The following is a 16,948-nucleotide window of genomic DNA, read 5'->3' on the forward strand; positions in this document are numbered from 1 at the left end:
CAGGGTGTTTTGCATCTAGTGAACGGCCGCACCAAGGAACGCCCTAGCCAAGCCTCTGGGCCCATGCCGCTTCAAAAGCCTGCAGCGCTACAGGAAAAACTGTGCTTTAGTTGCAATAGGAACGCAAGCCGTCTTTCTCCTGGAGGCAGGGTGACTTCAGGTAGGAGGTCCTGGATGGAAGGAGATGCCTAGTGTTTTTCTCTGTGCAGCTGAGACCTGGGAATGAGTGCGACTTCCACGTCCTGTTGGAACTTGCTAGAACGTGGCTCTTGAACCTGTGCGAGTGCTGTGAATCAAGATATCACAAGAAAGAGTGCAGGGTGTTGCCCATGACTCAGCAGACACAGAGGACCTCCGAGGGACCAATGGGCCTCGTTGTTGCTCAGCAGGCCTACAGGGGTGTGGAGGTACTCAGAGATATTGGAATAAAATGATGCTCACCCCAGGGGCCTAGGAGTCTTGAAAAGGGTACTTCCTTTAAAGTAAAGCAGAACAGCGACTAAGAGCTCATGGAAAGAGCTCCATGCCTCCCTTTCGGCATGGCTACTCAGGGCCTTACCTCGAGGCAAGGACTCACGTTGAGATTTCCTTGAGCTGTAGAGCATGGCATGATGAGTTCCACCCCGGCCACTGAAGCTCCGTGTGCAGCCAGAGAAAACTCATTTTCTTCCCAGACCCATGGCTACACTGGGTCGAGGCCTGTCAACAGCAGAGAATTTCAGGGAGCTTCACGGCAGCAAGAATGGAGGTTTCCAAAGAGAAAAGCAAGGCTAGTACCATCACGACCCCATTTCCATGAGCACAGGCAGCATACAAAACTCTGGTTTCTCACAAGACAAAAGAGACACAGCGTACCCACTAGTTCCTTCCCTGAAGCAACTTCTCTAGGCACGGCGTTCTGCATCTAGTGCACGGCCTCAACCAAGGAACGCCCTAGTTAGGCCTCGGGGCCGGTGCCTCTTCAAAAGCCTGCAGTGCTAGAGGAAAAACTCTGCTTTAGTTGCAATACGAACGCAAGCCGATTTTCTCCTGGAGGCAGGGTGACTTCAGGTAGGAGGTCCTGGAAGGAAGCGAAGCCTAGTGTTTTCCTCAATGCAGCTCAGACTAGGGAATGTGTGCGCGATATCCACAGCAAGTTGGAACTTGCCAAAACGGTGCTCGTCAACCTGTGCGAGTGCTGTTCAATCAAGATATCCTAAGAAAGACTGCAGTGTGTTGCCCATGACTCAGCAGAAACAGAGGAACTCCGAGGGACATATGGGCCACGTTGTTGCTCAGCAGGCCTACAGGAGTGTGGAGGATCTCAGTGATCTTGGAACGAAAAGGATGCTCTCGCGAGGGGCCTAGGAGTGCTGAAAAGTGTACTTCCTTTAAAATAAAGCAGAACAGCGACTAAGAGCTCATGGAAAGAGCTGCATGCCTCCCTTTCTGTCTGGCTACTCAGGGCCTTACCTCGAGGCAAGGACTCACGTTTAGATTCCCTTTAGCTCTAGAGCATGGCAAGATGAGTCCCACCCCGGATAATGAAGCACCCTGTGTAGCCAGAGAAAACTCATTTTCTTCCCAGACCAATGCCTACAATAGCCAGGGTCCTGTCAACAGCAGAGAATTCAGGGAGCTTCAAGGCAGCATGAATGGAGCTTTCAAAATGGATAAGCAAGTCGACTACCAACATGCCCACATTTCCCTAGGCACAAACAGCATACATCCCTGTGGTTTCACACAACTCAAAAGAGACACAGATTACACACTGCTTCCTTCCCTGAATCAAATTCTCGTGGCAGGGTGTTCTGCATCTAGTGAACTGCCTCAACCAAGGAGCGCCCTAGCTAGGCCTCTGGGCTCGTGCCTATCCAAAAGCTTGCAGTGCTATAGGAAAAATGTGCTTTAGTTGCAATAGGAAGCAAGGCGTCTTTCTCCTGGAGGCAGGGTGACTTCAGGTAGGAGTTCCTGGAAGGAAGGGGAAGCCTAGTGTTTTTCTGAGTGCAGCTCAGACTAGGGAATGTGTGCGACTTCCACAGCAAGTTGGAACTTGCCAAAACTGTGCTCGTCAACCTGTGCGAGTGCTGTGAAACCAAGATATCCCAAGAAAGAGTGCAGTGTGTTGCCCATGACTCAGCAGACACAGAGGACCTCCGAGGGACCTATGGGCCTCGTTGTTGCTCAGCAAGCCAACAGGGGTGTGGAGGTACTCAGTGATCTTGGTACTAAAATGAGGCTGCCCCGAGGGTCCTAGGAGTGCTGAAAAGGCTACTTCCTTTAATATAAAGTAGAACAGCGACTAAGAGCTCATGGAAAGAGCTGCATGCCTCCTTACTGCATGGCTACACAGGGCCTTACCTCGAGGCAAGGACTGACGTTGAGATTCCTTATAGCTGTAGAGCATGGCAAGATGAGTCCCAGCCCTGGGTATGAAGCACACTGGGTAGCCAGAGAAAACTCATTTTCTTCCCAGACCAATGCCTACAATAGCCAGGGGCCTGCCCACAGCAGAGAATTTCAGGGAGCTTCACGGCAGCAAGAATGGAGGTTTCCCAATGGGAAACAAGGCTATTACCATCATACCCCCATTTCCGTGGGCACAGGCAGCATACATCTCTGTGGTTTCTAACAAGTCAAAAGAGACACAGAGTACACACTGGTTGCTTCCCTGAATCAACTTCTCGAGGCAGGGTGTTCTACCTCTAGTGAACGGCCTCACCAGGGAAAGCCCTAACTAGGCCTCTGGGCCCTTGCCTATTCAAAAGCCTGCAGTGCTACAGGAGAAACTGTGCTTCAGTTGCAATAGGAACGCAGCCGTCTTTCTCCTGGAGGCAGGGTGACTTCAGGTAGGAGGTCCTGGATGGAAGGAGAAGCCTAGTGTTTTTCTCTGTGCAGCTCAGACTAGGGAATGAGTGTGACTTCCACGGCATGTTGGAACTTGCCAGAACGGTGCTCGTCAATCTGTGAGATTGCTGGCTAAATCCAGATGTCCCAATAAGAGTGCACTGTGTAGCCCTTCACTCGGCATACACACTGTGAGTCGGAAAGCTCCTGGCCTGGATATTGCTTAGAATGGCCAGGTGAGACTGAGGGTACTCGGTGTTCTTGCAGGGAATAAGTTTACCAGACGAGGCACCTAGGTGTCCTAAAAAGCCTACTGGCGTTCAAAAGCTGCAGAGCAGCGACTACGTCCTCATGGAAACTGCTACACGCCTCTGCTTGTGCATAGCATTTCCGGGCCTTACCTCGAGGCAAGTTCTCACGTTGCTTGCCCTGTGAGCGACACAGCATGTTAGGATGCTGTATTTCTCCTTGAATAGAGTGACTTCAGGAGCGAGGTCCTCGATCAATTCTAAGCAGAGTGTTTCCTCAGAGCAGCTCAGACGAGGGCAATGTCGAAGACTTCCAGGGCATGTTGGACTGCCTAGAAATGTGGTTCTGATGTTGTTCGAGGGTTCTGGAAATGTAGCTCTCCTGAAGTGACGTATAGTGTGTTGCCCGAGACTCGGCAGACACAGAGGGCCTCCGAGGGACGTATGGGACTCAATTCTGCTCAGCAGGCCCACAGGGGTGTGGAGGGAGTCAGTGATCTTGGAAGCAAAATGATGCTCACCCGAAGGGCCTAGGAGTCCTGAAAAGGGTCCTTCCTATAATGTAAAGCAGAACCTCCACTAAGAGCTCATGGAAAGAGCTGCATGCCTCCCTTTCTGCAGGGCTACTCAGGGCCTTACCTCGAGGCGAGGACTCACGTGGAGATTCCCTTTGGCTCTAGAGCATGGCAAGGTGAGCCCCACCCCGGCCAGTGAAGCTCCGTGTGTAGCCAGAGAAAACTCATTTTCTTCCCACACCCATGCCTACAGTGGTCACGGGGCGGTCAACAGCAGAGAATTTCAGGGAGCTTCATGACAGCAAGAATGGAGCTTTCCAAATGGAAAGCAAGGCTAGTACCATCATGCCCCCATTTCCGTGGGCAGAGGCAGCATACATCTCTGTGGTTTCTAACAAGTCAAAAGAGACACAGACTACACACTGGTTGCTTCCCTCAATCAACTTCTCGAGGCAGGGTGTTTTGCATCTAGTGAACGGCCTCACCAAGGAACGCCCTAGCCAAGCCTCTGGGCCCATGCCGCTTCAAAAGCCTGCAGCGCTACAGGAAAAACTGTGCTTTAGTTGCAATAGGAACGCAAGCCGTCTTTCTCCTGGAGGCAGGGTGACTTCAGGTAGGAGGTCCTGGATGGAAGGAGATGCCTAGTGTTTTTCTCTGTGCAGCTCAGACCTGAGAATGAGTGCGACTTCCACGTCCTGTTGGAACTTGCTAGAACGTGGCTCTTGAACCTTTGCGAGTGCTGTGAATCAAGATATCACAAGAAAGAGTGCAGGGTGTTGCCCATGACTCAGCAGACACAGAGGACCTCCGAGGGACCAATGGGCCTCGTTGTTGCTCAGCAGGCCTACAGGGGTGTGGAGGTACTCAGAGATATTGGAATAAAATGATGCTCACCCCAGGGGCCTAGGAGTCCTGAAAAGGGTACTTCCTTTTAAGTAAAGCAGAACAGCGACTAAGAGCTCATGGAAAGAGCTCCATGCCTCCCTTTCTGCATGGCTACTCAGGGCCTTACCTCGAGGCAAGGACTCACGTTGAGATTTCCTTGAGCTGTAGAGCATGGCATGATGAGTTCCACCCGGGCCACTGAAGCTCCGTGTGTAGCCAGAGAAAACTCATTTTCTTCCCAGACCCGTGGCTACAGTGGGTCGAGGCCTGTCAACAGCAGAGAATTTCAGGGAGCTTCACGGCAGCAAGAATGGAGGTTTCCAAAGAGAAAAGCAAGGCTAGTACCATCACGACCCCATTTCCATGTGCACAGGCAGCATACAAAACTCTGGTTTCTCACAAGACAAAAGAGACACAGCGTACCCACTAGTTCCTTCCCTGAAGCAACTTCTCTAGGCACGGCGTTCTGCATCTAGTGCACGGCCTCAACCAAGGAACGCCCTAGTTAGGCCTCGGGGCCGGTGCCTCTTCAAAAGCCTGCAGTGCTAGAGGAAAAACTCTCCTTTAGTTGCAATACGAACGCAAGCCGATTTTCTCCTGGAGGCAGGGTGACTTCAGGTAGGAGGTCCTGGAAGGAAGGCGAAGCCTAGTGTTTTCCTCAATGCAGCTCAGACTAGGGAATGTGTGCGCGATTTCCACAGCAAGTTGGAACTTGCCAAAACGGTGCTCGTCAACCTGTGCGAGTGCTGTTCGATCAAGATATCCTAAGAAAGACTGCAGTGTGTTGCCCATGACTCAGCAGACACAGAGGAACTCCGAGGGACATATGGGCCACGTTGTTGCTCAGCAGGCCTACAGGAGTGTGGAGGATCTCAGTGATCTTGGAACGAAAAGGATGCTCACCCGAGGGGCCTAGGAGTGCTGAAAAGTGTACTTCCTTTAAAATAAAGCAGAACAGCGACTAAGAGCTCATGGAAAGAGCTGCATGCCTCCGTTTCTGTCTGGCTACTCAGGGCCTTACCTCGAGGCAAGGACTCACGTTGAGATTCCCTTTAGCTCTAGAGCATGGCAAGATGAGTCCCACCCCGGATAATGAAGCACCCTCTGTAGCCAGAGAAAACTCATTTTCTTCCCAGACCAATGCCTACAATAGCCAGGGTCCTGTCAACAGCAGAGAATTCAGGGAGCTTCAAGGCAGCATGAATGGAGCTTTCAAAATAGATAAGCAAGTCTACTACCAACATGCCCGCATTTCCCTAGGCACAAACAGCATATAGGGATCTGTGGTTTCACACAACTCAAAAGAGACACAGATTACACACTGCTTCCTTCCCTGAATCAAATTCTCGTGGCAGGGTGTTCTGCATCTAGTGAACTGCCTCAACCAAGGAGCGCCCTAGCTAGGCCTCTGGGCTCGTGCCTATCCAAAAGCTTGCAGTGCTATAGGAAAAAATGTGCTTTAGTTGCAATAGGAAGCAAGGCGTCTTTCTCCTGGAGGCAGGGTGACTTCAGGTAGGAGTTCCTGGAAGGAAGGGGAAGCCTAGTGTTTTTCTCAGTGCAGCTCAGACTAGGGAATGTGTGCGACTTCCACAGCAAGTTGGAACTTGCCAAAACGGTGCTCGTCAACCTGTGCGAGTGCTGTGAAACCAAGATATCCCAAGAAAGAGTGCAGTGTGTTGCCCATGACTCAGCAGACACAGAGGACCTCCGAGGGACCTATGGGCCTCGTTGTTGCTCAGCAAGCCAACAGGGGTGTGGAGGTACTCAGTGATCTTGGTACTAAAATGAGGCTGCCCCGAGGGTCCTAGGAGTGCTGAAAAGGCTACTTCCTTTAATATAAAGTAGAACAGCGACTAAGAGCTCATGGAAAGAGCTGCATGCCTCCTTACTGCATGGCTACACAGGGCCTTACCTCGAGGCAAGGACTGACGTTGAGATTCCTTATAGCTGTAGAGCATGGCAAGATGAGTCCCAGCCCTGGGTATGAAGCACACTGGGTAGCCAGAGAAAACTCATTTTCTTCCCAGACCAATGCCTACAATAGCCAGGGGCCTGCCCACAGCAGAGAATTTCAGGGAGCTTCACGGCAGCAAGAATGGAGGTTTCCCAATGGGAAACAAGGCTACTACCATCATACCCCCATTTCCGTGGGCACAGGCAGCATACATCTCTGTGGTTTCTAACAAGTCAAAAGAGACACAGAGTACACACTGGTTGCTTCCCTGAATCAACTTCTCGAGGCAGGGTGTTCTACCTCTAGTGAACGGCCTCACCAGGGAAAGCCCTAACTAGGCCTCTGGGCCCTTGCCTATTCAAAAGCCTGCAGTGCTACAGGAGAAACTGTGCTTCAGTTGCAATAGGAACGCAGCCGTCTTTCTCCTGGAGGCAGGGTGACTTCAGGTAGGAGGTCCTGGATGGAAGGAGAAGCCTAGTGTTTTTCTCTGTGCAGCTCAGACTAGGGAATGAGTGTGACTTCCACGGCATGTTGGAACTTGCCAGAACGGTGCTCGTCAATCTGTGCGATTGCTGGCTAAATCCAGGTGTCCCAATAAGAGTGCACTGTGTAGCCCTTCACTCGGCATACACACTGTGAGTCGGAAAGCTCCTGGCCTGGATATTGCTTAGAATGGCCAGGTGAGACTGAGGGTACTCGGTGTTCTTGCAGGGAATAAGTTTACCAGACGAGGCACCTAGGTGTCCTAAAAAGCCTACTGGCGTTCAAAAGCTGCAGAGCAGCGACTACGTCCTCATGGAAACTGCTACACGCCTCTGCTTGTGCATAGCATTTCCGGGCCTTACCTCGAGGCAAGTTCTCACGTTGCTTGCCCTGTGAGCGACACAGCATGTTAGGATGCTGTATTTCTCCTTGAATAGAGTGACTTCAGGAGCGAGGTCCTCGATCAATTCTAAGCAGAGTGTTTCCTCAGAGCAGCTCAGACGAGGGCAATGTCGAAGACTTCCAGGGCATGTTGGACTGCCTAGAAATGTGGTTCTGATGTTGTTCGAGGGTTCTGGAAATGTAGCTCTCCTGAAGTGACGTATAGTGTGTTGCCCGAGACTCGGCAGACACAGAGGGCCTCCGAGGGACGTATGGGACTCAATTCTGCTCAGCAGGCCCACAGGGGTGTGGAGGGAGTCAGTGATCTTGGAAGCAAAATGATGCTCACCCGAAGGGCCTAGGAGTCCTGAAAAGGGTCCTTCCTATAATGTAAAGCAGAACCTCCACTAAGAGCTCATGGAAAGAGCTGCATGCCTCCCTTTCTGCAGGGCTACTCAGGGCCTTACCTCGAGGCAAGGACTAACGTGGAGATTCCCTTTGGCTCTAGAGCATGGCAAGGTGAGCCCCACCCCGGCCAGTGAAGCTCCGTGTGTAGCCAGAGAAAACTCATTTTCTTCCCACACCCATGCCTACAGTGGTCACGGGGCGGTCAACAGCAGAGAATTTCAGGGAGCTTCACGACAGCAAGAATGGAGCTTTCCAAATGGAAAGCAAGGCTAGTACCATCATGCCCCCATTTCCGTGGGCAGAGGCAGCATACATCTCTGTGGTTTCTAACAAGTCAAAAGAGACACAGACTACACACTGGTTGCTTCCCTCAATCAACTTCTCGAGGCAGGGTGTTTTGCATCTAGTGAACGGCCGCACCAAGGAACGCCCTAGCCAAGCCTCTGGGCCCATGCCGCTTCAAAAGCCTGCAGCGCTACAGGAAAAACTGTGCTTTAGTTGCAATAGGAACGCAAGCCGTCTTTCTCCTGGAGGCAGGGTGACTTCAGGTAGGAGGTCCTGGATGGAAGGAGATGCCTAGTGTTTTTCTCTGTGCAGCTGAGACCTGGGAATGAGTGCGACTTCCACGTCCTGTTGGAACTTGCTAGAACGTGGCTCTTGAACCTGTGCGAGTGCTGTGAATCAAGATATCACAAGAAAGAGTGCAGGGTGTTGCCCATGACTCAGCAGACACAGAGGACCTCCGAGGGACCAATGGGCCTCGTTGTTGCTCAGCAGGCCTACAGGGGTGTGGAGGTACTCAGAGATATTGGAATAAAATGATGCTCACCCCAGGGGCCTAGGAGTCTTGAAAAGGGTACTTCCTTTAAAGTAAAGCAGAACAGCGACTAAGAGCTCATGGAAAGAGCTCCATGCCTCCCTTTCGGCATGGCTACTCAGGGCCTTACCTCGAGGCAAGGACTCACGTTGAGATTTCCTTGAGCTGTAGAGCATGGCATGATGAGTTCCACCCCGGCCACTGAAGCTCCGTGTGCAGCCAGAGAAAACTCATTTTCTTCCCAGACCCATGGCTACACTGGGTCGAGGCCTGTCAACAGCAGAGAATTTCAGGGAGCTTCACGGCAGCAAGAATGGAGGTTTCCAAAGAGAAAAGCAAGGCTAGTACCATCACGACCCCATTTCCATGTGCACAGGCAGCATACAAAACTCTGGTTTCTCACAAGACAAAAGAGACACAGCGTACCCACTAGTTCCTTCCCTGAAGCAACTTCTCTAGGCACGGCGTTCTGCATCTAGTGCACGGCCTCAACCAAGGAACGCCCTAGTTAGGCCTCGGGGCCGGTGCCTCTTCAAAAGCCTGCAGTGCTAGAGGAAAAACTCTGCTTTAGTTGCAATACGAACGCAAGCCGATTTTCTCCTGGAGGCAGGGTGACTTCAGGTAGGAGGTCCTGGAAGGAAGCGAAGCCTAGTGTTTTCCTCAATGCAGCTCAGACTAGGGAATGTGTGCGCGATATCCACAGCAAGTTGGAACTTGCCAAAACGGTGCTCGTCAACCTGTGCGAGTGCTGTTCAATCAAGATATCCTAAGAAAGACTGCAGTGTGTTGCCCATGACTCAGCAGAAACAGAGGAACTCCGAGGGACATATGGGCCACGTTGTTGCTCAGCAGGCCTACAGGAGTGTGGAGGATCTCAGTGATCTTGGAACGAAAAGGATGCTCTCGCGAGGGGCCTAGGAGTGCTGAAAAGTGTACTTCCTTTAAAATAAAGCAGAACAGCGACTAAGAGCTCATGGAAAGAGCTGCATGCCTCCCTTTCTGTCTGGCTACTCAGGGCCTTACCTCGAGGCAAGGACTCACGTTTAGATTCCCTTTAGCTCTAGAGCATGGCAAGATGAGTCCCACCCCGGATAATGAAGCACCCTGTGTAGCCAGAGAAAACTCATTTTCTTCCCAGACCAATGCCTACAATAGCCAGGGTCCTGTCAACAGCAGAGAATTCAGGGAGCTTCAAGGCAGCATGAATGGAGCTTTCAAAATGGATAAGCAAGTCGACTACCAACATGCCCACATTTCCCTAGGCACAAACAGCATACATCCCTGTGGTTTCACACAACTCAAAAGAGACACAGATTACACACTGCTTCCTTCCCTGAATCAAATTCTCGTGGCAGGGTGTTCTGCATCTAGTGAACTGCCTCAACCAAGGAGCGCCCTAGCTAGGCCTCTGGGCTCGTGCCTATCCAAAAGCTTGCAGTGCTATAGGAAAAATGTGCTTTAGTTGCAATAGGAAGCAAGGCGTCTTTCTCCTGGAGGCAGGGTGACTTCAGGTAGGAGTTCCTGGAAGGAAGGGGAAGCCTAGTGTTTTTCTGAGTGCAGCTCAGACTAGGGAATGTGTGCGACTTCCACAGCAAGTTGGAACTTGCCAAAACTGTGCTCGTCAACCTGTGCGAGTGCTGTGAAACCAAGATATCCCAAGAAAGAGTGCAGTGTGTTGCCCATGACTCAGCAGACACAGAGGACCTCCGAGGGACCTATGGGCCTCGTTGTTGCTCAGCAAGCCAACAGGGGTGTGGAGGTACTCAGTGATCTTGGTACTAAAATGAGGCTGCCCCGAGGGTCCTAGGAGTGCTGAAAAGGCTACTTCCTTTAATATAAAGTAGAACAGCGACTAAGAGCTCATGGAAAGAGCTGCATGCCTCCTTACTGCATGGCTACACAGGGCCTTACCTCGAGGCAAGGACTGACGTTGAGATTCCTTATAGCTGTAGAGCATGGCAAGATGAGTCCCAGCCCTGGGTATGAAGCACACTGGGTAGCCAGAGAAAACTCATTTTCTTCCCAGACCAATGCCTACAATAGCCAGGGACCTGCCCACAGCAGAGAATTTCAGGGAGCTTCACGGCAGCAAGAATGGAGGTTTCCCAATGGGAAACAAGGCTATTACCATCATACCCCCATTTCCGTGGGCACAGGCAGCATACATCTCTGTGGTTTCTAACAAGTCAAAAGAGACACAGAGTACACACTGGTTGCTTCCCTGAATCAACTTCTCGAGGCAGGGTGTTCTACCTCTAGTGAACGGCCTCACCAGGGAAAGTCTTAGCTAGGCCTCTGGGCCCTTGCCTATTCAAAAGCCTGCAGTGCTACAGGAGAAACTGTGCTTCAGTTGCAATAGGAACGCAGCCGTCTTTCTCCTGGAGGCAGGGTGACTTCAGGTAGGAGGTCCTGGATGGAAGGAGAAGCCTAGTGTTTTCTCTGTGCAGCTCAGACTAGGGAATGAGTGTGACTTCCACGGCATGTTGGAACTTGCCAGAACGGTGCTCGTCAATCTGTGCGATTGCTGGCTAAATCCAGATGTCCCAATAAGAGTGCACTGTGTAGCCCTTCACTCGGCATACACACTGTGAGTCGGAAAGCTCCTGGCCTGGATAGTGCTTAGAATGGCCAGGTGAGACTGAGGGTACTCGGTGTTCTTGCAGGGAATAAGTTTACCAGACGAGGCACCTAGGTGTCCTAAAAAGCCTACTGGCGTTCAAATGCTGCAGAGCAGCGACTACGGCCTCATGGAAACTGCTACACGCCTCTGCTTGTGCATAGCATTTCAGGGCCTTACCTCGAGGCAAGTTCTCACGTTGCTTGCCCTGTGAGCGACACAGCATGTTAGGATGCTGTATTTCTCCTTGAATAGAGTGACTTCAGGAGCGAGGTCCTCGATCAATTCTAAGCAGAGTGTTTCCTCAGAGCAGCTCAGATGAGGGCAATGTCGAAGACTTCCAGGGCATGTTGGACTGCCTAGAAATGTGGTTCTGATGCTGTTCGAGGGTTCTGGAAATGTAGCTATCCTGAAGTAACGTAGAGTGTGTTGCCCGAGACTCGGCAGACACAGAGGGCCTCCGAGGGACGTATCGGACTCAATGCTGCTCAGCAGGCCCACAGGGGTGTGGAGGGAGTCAGTGATCTTGGAAGCAAAATGATGCTCACCCGAGGGGCCTAGGAGTCCTGAAAAGGGTCCTTCCTTTAATATAAAGCAGAACCTCCACAAGAGCTCATGGAAAGAGCTGCATGCCTCCCTTTCTGCAGGGCTACTCAGGGCCTTACCTCGAGGCAAGGACTCACGTGGAGATTCCCTTTGGCTCTAGAGCATGGCAAGGTGAGCCCCACCCCGGCCAGTGAAGCTCCGTGTGTAGCCAGAGAAAACTCATTTTCTTCCCTCACCCATGCCTACAGTGGTCACGGGGCGGTCAACAGCAGAGAATTTCAGGGAGCTTCACGACAGCAAGAATGGAGCTTTCCAAATGGAAAGCAAGGCTAGTACCATCATGCCCCCATTTCCGTGGGCAGAGGCAGCATACATCTCTGTGGTTTCTAACAAGTCAAAAGAGACACAGACTACACACTGGTTGCTTCCCTCAATCAACTTCTCGATGCAGGGTGTTTTGCATCTAGTGAACGGCCGCACCAAGGAACGCCCTAGCCAAGCCTCTGGGCCCATGCCGCTTCAAAAGCCTGCAGCGCTACAGGAAAAACTGTGCTTTAGTTGCAATAGGAACGCAAGCCGTCTTTCTCCTGGAGGCAGGGTGACTTCAGGTAGGAGGTCCTGGATGGAAGGAGATGCCTAGTGTTTTTCTCTGTGCAGCTCAGACCTGGGAATGAGTGCGACTTCCACGTCCTGTTGGAACTTGCTAGAACGTGGCTCTTGAACCTGTGCGAGTGCTGTGAATCAAGATATCACAAGAAAGAGTGCAGGGTGTTGCCCATGACTCAGCAGACACAGAGGACCTCCGAGGGACCAATGGGCCTCGTTGTTGCTCAGCAGGCCTACAGGGGTGTGGAGGTACTCAGAGATATTGGAATAAAATGATGCTCACCCCAGGGGCCTAGGAGTCTTGAAAAGGGTACTTCCTTTAAAGTAAAGCAGAACAGCGACTAAGAGCTCATGGAAAGAGCTCCATGCCTCCCTTTCGGCATGGCTACTCAGGGCCTTACCTCGAGGCAAGGACTCACGTTGAGATTTCCTTGAGCTGTAGAGCATGGCATGATGAGTTCCACCCCGGCCACTGAAGCTCCGTGTGCAGCCAGAGAAAACTCATTTTCTTCCCAGACCCATGGCTACACTGGGTCGAGGCCTGTCAACAGCAGAGAATTTCAGGGAGCTTCACGGCAGCAAGAATGGAGGTTTCCAAAGAGAAAAGCAAGGCTAGTACCATCACGACCCCATTTCCATGTGCACAGGCAGCATACAAAACTCTGGTTTCTCACAAGACAAAAGAGACACAGCGTACCCACTAGTTCCTTCCCTGAAGCAACTTCTCTAGGCACGGCGTTCTGCATCTAGTGCACGGCCTCAACCAAGGAACGCCCTAGTTAGGCCTCGGGGCCGGTGCCTCTTCAAAAGCCTGCAGTGCTAGAGGAAAAACTCTGCTTTAGTTGCAATACGAACGCAAGCCGATTTTCTCCTGGAGGCAGGGTGACTTCAGGTAGGAGGTCCTGGAAGGAAGCGAAGCCTAGTGTTTTCCTCAATGCAGCTCAGACTAGGGAATGTGTGCGCGATATCCACAGCAAGTTGGAACTTGCCAAAACGGTGCTCGTCAACCTGTGCGAGTGCTGTTCAATCAAGATATCCTAAGAAAGACTGCAGTGTGTTGCCCATGACTCAGCAGAAACAGAGGAACTCCGAGGGACATATGGGCCACGTTGTTGCTCAGCAGGCCTACAGGAGTGTGGAGGATCTCAGTGATCTTGGAACGAAAAGGATGCTCTCGCGAGGGGCCTAGGAGTGCTGAAAAGTGTACTTCCTTTAAAATAAAGCAGAACAGCGACTAAGAGCTCATGGAAAGAGCTGCATGCCTCCCTTTCTGTCTGGCTACTCAGGGCCTTACCTCGAGGCAAGGACTCACGTTTAGATTCCCTTTAGCTCTAGAGCATGGCAAGATGAGTCCCACCCCGGATAATGAAGCACCCTGTGTAGCCAGAGAAAACTCATTTTCTTCCCAGACCAATGCCTACAATAGCCAGGGTCCTGTCAACAGCAGAGAATTCAGGGAGCTTCAAGGCAGCATGAATGGAGCTTTCAAAATGGATAAGCAAGTCGACTACCAACATGCCCACATTTCCCTAGGCACAAACAGCATACATCCCTGTGGTTTCACACAACTCAAAAGAGACACAGATTACACACTGCTTCCTTCCCTGAATCAAATTCTCGTGGCAGGGTGTTCTGCATCTAGTGAACTGCCTCAACCAAGGAGCGCCCTAGCTAGGCCTCTGGGCTCGTGCCTATCCAAAAGCTTGCAGTGCTATAGGAAAAATGTGCTTTAGTTGCAATAGGAAGCAAGGCGTCTTTCTCCTGGAGGCAGGGTGACTTCAGGTAGGAGTTCCTGGAAGGAAGGGGAAGCCTAGTGTTTTTCTGAGTGCAGCTCAGACTAGGGAATGTGTGCGACTTCCACAGCAAGTTGGAACTTGCCAAAACTGTGCTCGTCAACCTGTGCGAGTGCTGTGAAACCAAGATATCCCAAGAAAGAGTGCAGTGTGTTGCCCATGACTCAGCAGACACAGAGGACCTCCGAGGGACCTATGGGCCTCGTTGTTGCTCAGCAAGCCAACAGGGGTGTGGAGGTACTCAGTGATCTTGGTACTAAAATGAGGCTGCCCCGAGGGTCCTAGGAGTGCTGAAAAGGCTACTTCCTTTAATATAAAGTAGAACAGCGACTAAGAGCTCATGGAAAGAGCTGCATGCCTCCTTACTGCATGGCTACACAGGGCCTTACCTCGAGGCAAGGACTGACGTTGAGATTCCTTATAGCTGTAGAGCATGGCAAGATGAGTCCCAGCCCTGGGTATGAAGCACACTGGGTAGCCAGAGAAAACTCATTTTCTTCCCAGACCAATGCCTACAATAGCCAGGGACCTGCCCACAGCAGAGAATTTCAGGGAGCTTCACGGCAGCAAGAATGGAGGTTTCCCAATGGGAAACAAGGCTATTACCATCATACCCCCATTTCCGTGGGCACAGGCAGCATACATCTCTGTGGTTTCTAACAAGTCAAAAGAGACACAGAGTACACACTGGTTGCTTCCCTGAATCAACTTCTCGAGGCAGGGTGTTCTACCTCTAGTGAACGGCCTCACCAGGGAAAGTCTTAGCTAGGCCTCTGGGCCCTTGCCTATTCAAAAGCCTGCAGTGCTACAGGAGAAACTGTGCTTCAGTTGCAATAGGAACGCAGCCGTCTTTCTCCTGGAGGCAGGGTGACTTCAGGTAGGAGGTCCTGGATGGAAGGAGAAGCCTAGTGTTTTCTCTGTGCAGCTCAGACTAGGGAATGAGTGTGACTTCCACGGCATGTTGGAACTTGCCAGAACGGTGCTCGTCAATCTGTGCGATTGCTGGCTAAATCCAGATGTCCCAATAAGAGTGCACTGTGTAGCCCTTCACTCGGCATACACACTGTGAGTCGGAAAGCTCCTGGCCTGGATAGTGCTTAGAATGGCCAGGTGAGACTGAGGGTACTCGGTGTTCTTGCAGGGAATAAGTTTACCAGACGAGGCACCTAGGTGTCCTAAAAAGCCTACTGGCGTTCAAATGCTGCAGAGCAGCGACTACGGCCTCATGGAAACTGCTACACGCCTCTGCTTGTGCATAGCATTTCAGGGCCTTACCTCGAGGCAAGTTCTCACGTTGCTTGCCCTGTGAGCGACACAGCATGTTAGGATGCTGTATTTCTCCTTGAATAGAGTGACTTCAGGAGCGAGGTCCTCGATCAATTCTAAGCAGAGTGTTTCCTCAGAGCAGCTCAGATGAGGGCAATGTCGAAGACTTCCAGGGCATGTTGGACTGCCTAGAAATGTGGTTCTGATGCTGTTCGAGGGTTCTGGAAATGTAGCTATCCTGAAGTAACGTAGAGTGTGTTGCCCGAGACTCGGCAGACACAGAGGGCCTCCGAGGGACGTATCGGACTCAATGCTGCTCAGCAGGCCCACAGGGGTGTGGAGGGAGTCAGTGATCTTGGAAGCAAAATGATGCTCACCCGAGGGGCCTAGGAGTCCTGAAAAGGGTCCTTCCTTTAATATAAAGCAGAACCTCCACAAGAGCTCATGGAAAGAGCTGCATGCCTCCCTTTCTGCAGGGCTACTCAGGGCCTTACCTCGAGGCAAGGACTCACGTGGAGATTCCCTTTGGCTCTAGAGCATGGCAAGGTGAGCCCCACCCCGGCCAGTGAAGCTCCGTGTGTAGCCAGAGAAAACTCATTTTCTTCCCTCACCCATGCCTACAGTGGTCACGGGGCGGTCAACAGCAGAGAATTTCAGGGAGCTTCACGACAGCAAGAATGGAGCTTTCCAAATGGAAAGCAAGGCTAGTACCATCATGCCCCCATTTCCGTGGGCAGAGGCAGCATACATCTCTGTGGTTTCTAACAAGTCAAAAGAGACACAGACTACACACTGGTTGCTTCCCTCAATCAACTTCTCGATGCAGGGTGTTTTGCATCTAGTGAACGGCCGCACCAAGGAACGCCCTAGCCAAGCCTCTGGGCCCATGCCGCTTCAAAAGCCTGCAGCGCTACAGGAAAAACTGTGCTTTAGTTGCAATAGGAACGCAAGCCGTCTTTCTCCTGGAGGCAGGGTGACTTCAGGTAGGAGGTCCTGGATGGAAGGAGATGCCTAGTGTTTTTCTCTGTGCAGCTCAGACCTGGGAATGAGTGCGACTTCCACGTCCTGTTGGAACTTGCTAGAACGTGGCTCTTGAACCTGTGCGAGTGCTGTGAATCAAGATATCACAAGAAAGAGTGCAGGGTGTTGCCCATGACTCAGCAGACACAGAGGACCTCCGAGGGACCAATGGGCCTCGTTGTTGCTCAGCAGGCCTACAGGGGTGTGGAGGTACTCAGAGATATTGGAATAAAATGATGCTCACCCCAGGGGCCTAGGAGTCTTGAAAAGGGTACTTCCTTTAAAGTAAAGCAGAACAGCGACTAAGAGCTCATGGAAAGAGCTCCATGCCTCCCTTTCGGCATGGCTACTCAGGGCCTTACCTCGAGGCAAGGACTCACGTTGAGATTTCCTTGAGCTGTAGAGCATGGCATGATGAGTTCCACCCCGGCCACTGAAGCTCCGTGTGCAGCCAGAGAAAACTCATTTTCTTCCCAGACCCATGGCTACACTGGGTCGAGGCCTGTCAACAGCAGAGAATTTCAGGGAGCTTCACGGCAGCAAGAATGGAGGTTTCCAAAGAGAAAAGCAAGGCTAGTACCAT

Source organism: Eschrichtius robustus, chromosome 9 (genome assembly GCF_028021215.1).
Source record: "Eschrichtius robustus isolate mEscRob2 chromosome 9, mEscRob2.pri, whole genome shotgun sequence".
Lineage (NCBI taxonomy): Eukaryota > Metazoa > Chordata > Mammalia > Artiodactyla > Eschrichtiidae > Eschrichtius > Eschrichtius robustus.